The sequence below is a fragment of the Ctenopharyngodon idella genome, chromosome 3 (genome assembly GCF_019924925.1).
Source record: "Ctenopharyngodon idella isolate HZGC_01 chromosome 3, HZGC01, whole genome shotgun sequence".
NCBI classification, from domain to species: Eukaryota; Metazoa; Chordata; class Actinopteri; order Cypriniformes; family Xenocyprididae; genus Ctenopharyngodon; species Ctenopharyngodon idella.
Genome location: NC_067222.1, coordinates 44,095,327 through 44,100,254, shown reverse-complemented (window position 1 = coordinate 44,100,254; position 4,928 = coordinate 44,095,327).

The following is a 4,928-nucleotide window of genomic DNA, read 5'->3' as shown; positions in this document are numbered from 1 at the left end:
ATTTGTTCATGAATCTAGTTCAGTCATGACAACTCTTGGAGTGTTTGGAGTGGAAATGGATAAGACAATGTTGATAAGTTTGGTCTTGGCAGAACACATCTGCTACACTGCTGTTATTGATGCTGCTTCATTGCAAGTACAGGGCCAATACATACACGACACACTGCTGTGAGAAATTAAGACATGTTGCTGCTGTACAAAATAGCACACATGAATTACCCATAGCAGATCTATACAGGTGGAGCTGGGGAAGGTGGAGGGTTTCTAAAAGCGTGCTGCACTGCTACTGCAAACGCTAACCAGTATTTGAAGGTTCAGTAGCGATAACGAATCTTTTGATTCGAATCAGTGGTTCAGAGCGCCAAAATCACGTGATTTCAGTAAATGAGGCTTCATTATATCATAAGTGTTTCGCAATTTCAATAGTTCACGTGACTTTGGCAGTTTGATACGCAATCCGAACCACTGATTCAAAACAAAAAATTCGAAAGCTTCGAAGCAGTGTTTTGAAATCGGCCATCACTAGATATTGTTGAAAAGTCATTATTTTGTATTTTTGGCACACAAAAAGTATTCTCGTCGCTTTATAACATTAAGGTTGAACCACTGTACTCACATGAACTGTTTTTAATGTTTTTAGTAGCTTTCTGGGCATTTGAAAGTGTTAATAGTCTTGCTGGCAATGGAGGCCTCACTGAGCCATTGGATTTTATCAGAAATATCTTAATTTGTGTTCCGAAGATGAACGAAGGTCTTACGGGTGTGGAACAACATGAGGGTGAGTAATTAATGATAGAATTTTCATTTTTGGGTGAACTAACCCTTTCAAATCAGGCTGAACAGGTAAACTCATCTAGTCGCTCTTGCGTTTTAGGGGAAATTTAAGGGAAAATGTTTAATAAATAAAGAGTTGTCAAAAGCCTAATGATGGTGACGTTTAAGTCATGTGATTGTAGTGTAGTTAGTTTATAGCATACATTTAGCTTTTGACTTCTGGCCATTGTTCATTTGTGAAGATTATCATGATGAACAAAACATGTAAGAATCATCAACTTTTATTGGCCACAGAGCTTATTTTCCACAATAATTCAAACAACAATGGAAAAATCCAGTTGGATTTTTGTTGAGGGAACCAGGGTGATGCTTAACATACGTGTTAGCCTACAAAAATGCGTCATAACTGCAGCGCTCTATGAAAACAATGTTAAAACAATGCAAAAAATTTAATGGGCTTATTAGCTTATGTACAATCTAAGGTTGTCAAGTAAAATTGCAAGCAGTAATAAAGTATGTATTTCGCAGCAAATGTGTGTGTTTATCAGCATTTAGTGCATTTAAATGCTTCTAAGAGCTGCTCTCTTCTTCAAAGCTTTTCTTCACACAAATGACAGTTAATGTCTTTCTGGAATTTAAGCCATTCTATTTTGAGGATCAATAATAGTGTTAACATATTATTTTGCTCAATCCATAATAAGCAACACAGTTTTGCAGACATTTTGAAACTCAAAATGTGTTGATTTTTCAAATGATAATCACTTTAGTTTGACTCCATGGTATCTACTGAACTGAATAACAGTTGTCACCAGCTTTGCACTTAAATGTTGTTGCTGTATTTCACTGCTGTTTCTAAAATACCAAATGATGTTTGCCATATGAATATTTCATTAGGTCCAATTATGCAGCTACCCAAGGGAGACGTATTCATATTACAAGAAAGACGCCATAGCTTTGTGAAACAGGGGGGAAAGAGGAGTCTTGAATAATTACTTGCACATTTGCAAGAAACTAGATTAGATTTTGCCTCCTTTTTAAATCACAGATGGTTTTGTCAGTTTTCATAACTATTGAATCCTGGGAGATTTGAGAGACAGTGGCTGCCTGACTCGTTCTTTGCACCCTTGCTGTTTTTATTGCCGTCTTTATGTATCTGTCTGTGACGGTGGTAGCAGGTTGTTTATTTCAGCACTCGGTAGGTGACATAGGGCTCTTGGATCTCTGCAGGGCTAAAATGGATGGATACATAAATAAATGAGAGTGTGAGGAGCTCAAGGCAGAGAAGATCTGTAGCCCTGAGCTCTGACTTCAAATAGTCAATGATTCCATGTGAAACCTCATGTCTTCCAATAAACCTTTATCTTCCATACTGCAGTCATCTCGGCCTGCCAGACCATGCTGGAGCTGTCTATCGTACGCTGAAGCTAATGCTGTCAGGAAATTTCTGCTTGTTAAGTCTTGCCAGTAATTCACAAAAGCAATATCCATTAAACCAGCATTCTTAAACAACTTTGTGTTGTTGGCTTTGGCTTGTGCTTCTATTGATGTGTATGACTTTTGCATATTGAATATATTTGTTGACTTTTTTTTTTTTTTTTTTTGCATTTGGGAAAGTCTATCCTAGGTCTTATAACTTTAACTGGTCACAATCTTTTAATCACAAATTTTCATACTTCATATTAGATGACCCTGCCATGTGATAAATGAATTTTTAAGAGTACAAATATTCAATGCAGTCTCTTCATAAACATGTGGTCATAAATAATGTGTATAATAATGCATGACAGGTTAACTTTATCAAAGTATGTCATGCCAGTTATCTTATTTAAGCATACAACTAACAATTAGGTTTAAATTTAATTTTAATTTAATTTTCAAGCAAATATAATGGAGGAAAGAACATGCACAAGCACAAACATGTACAAGCACCTGAATTATTTAGTATTCTAATTAAGTCAATGATTTAAAATAATTTAATGGAACAGGCCAACATCCTTCCATCTAATTGTCCTTCTAACCTTCACAAGAACCAAAATAAACAGCCGATTCCTTTCAGAGTTTAATTAAACCTGTTAGGACAAATCCCTGGTGCTGCAGACCATGATATTGAGTAGTTTACAGCCATTTCTTAGCATGCACATCATGGTCGTGAGATGACAAACTGTGAAGATGAGAAAAGGTCAACTAAATATTCTTGTGTCATTGAGCGAGACCTCATCAGAATGACCACTTTAATGATTTGGCTCTGGGTTTCATCAAAAAAAAAAAAAAACACAAGCAGACACCATCCACAAATATAATCCAGTTCTCATTTAAATTTGGTCTGATTTCATAATCAGTTAATTATTTGTTTTTAGCAAAAAATTTTCCTCCAAAGCATCGTATTCATTATTTGCAATGGGCCGTTTCCCTGGAGCTAAATGTTCTCAAATGAAACTGACAAAACCTGTCTTAAACATGGCCATATTTAAATATAATAAATAAATAAATAAATAAACAAATAAAAATAGGGAATTAAATTTTGCAAGCAGTTAAAAAAAAAAAAAAAACAGTCACTAGAACCCATCTCACAGTACTTGGGTCACTTTTTCAAAACTCTTCACACCGTGAGCTAAACAGCAGTCTATCATTTTCCTTTGCTTTGGCTCAATTCATTTCTCATTCATACACAACTGCTGCCAAAATTCTATCAAAAGGCCAGTTTGCACATTTACCTACAGTACTCGTGTTAAAACTATTAACTTTATTTAAAACGAATTATATTATAAAGTGTGTTTGTTGGGCAAATACCTTTGCTAGTGTTATGGAACAATGAGACATATGAAGCATTTTGGTCATTTTAATGTATTTTGAATGTGAAATGAAAGGGTTAGTTCACCCAAAAATGAAAATAATGTCATTTATTACTCACCCTCATGTCGTTCCACATCCGTAAGACCTTCGTTAATCTTCGGAACACAAATTAAGATATTTTTGTTGAAATCCGATGGCTCCGTGAGGCCTGCATAGGGAGCAATGACATTTCCTCTCTCAAGATCCATTAATGTACTAAAAACATATTTAAATCAGTTCATGTGAGTACAGTGGTTCAATATTAATATTATAAAGCGACGAGAATATTTTTGGTGCACCAAAAAAACAAAATAACAGCTTATATACTGATTCATAACGCTCCAAAGCTTCATGAAGCAGTGTTTTGAAATCGGTCATCACTATATAAGTTGTATTTTGTTTTGTTTTTTGGCGCACCAAAAATATTCTCGTCACTTTATAATATTAATATTGAACCACTGTACTCACATGAACTGATTTAAATATGTTTTTAGTACATTTATGGATCTTGAGAGAGGAAATGTCATTGCTGGCTATACAGGCCTCACTGAGCCATCGGATTTCAACAAAAATATCTTAATTTAAGTTCTGAAGATGAACGAAGGTCTTACGGGTGTGGAATGGCATGAGGGTGAGTAATAAATGACATTATTTTCATTTTTGGGTGAACTAACTCTTTAACTGCTGTGCCATGTCGAAATTTGGTTAGAAGATCTGTGTGAAGTGTTTTAAAAAAGTGACTCAAGCACACTGTAAACCTGAATAAGTTAGCAAAACTAAAAAAAAATAAAATAAATAAAATTAAAAAAAATTTAAGTTAAGAAATTCAAAGTTTAAGTAAGCAGAACTGGCAGATTTTTATTTTGTACTCATACATTTTAAATGTTCTTAACTTGAAATGTTTGAGTACACTAATTCATACATTTAACTTAAAATTGTCATGTAACCCCAATGTAAACATTTATATTAGTGTAAAATTAGCTAGCTATAACAAGCTAATTCAAAAAAATGCTAACCTGCTAATTTGCTACCATGTTATCAATAGCATGGTATAGCACTTGCTGAGTTAGTACAGCAATATAAAGCATTTAACATACTTGCTCTCCAACTAAGCCACATGCACCACTTGTCACCATGATGGTAACTCTCTAAAAACCCACATTAACAGAAACTCTTCTGAATTAGCATAACAAAACATTAATCACTACTAAATCTCCCACTTAATTGTAATCTTGCACAAAAAACATTATATAACACTTAATTTTAGCATTTACTCTCCCTTTCAAGAGCAATGAAACAGTTCAGTTTTCTTAAAATATATC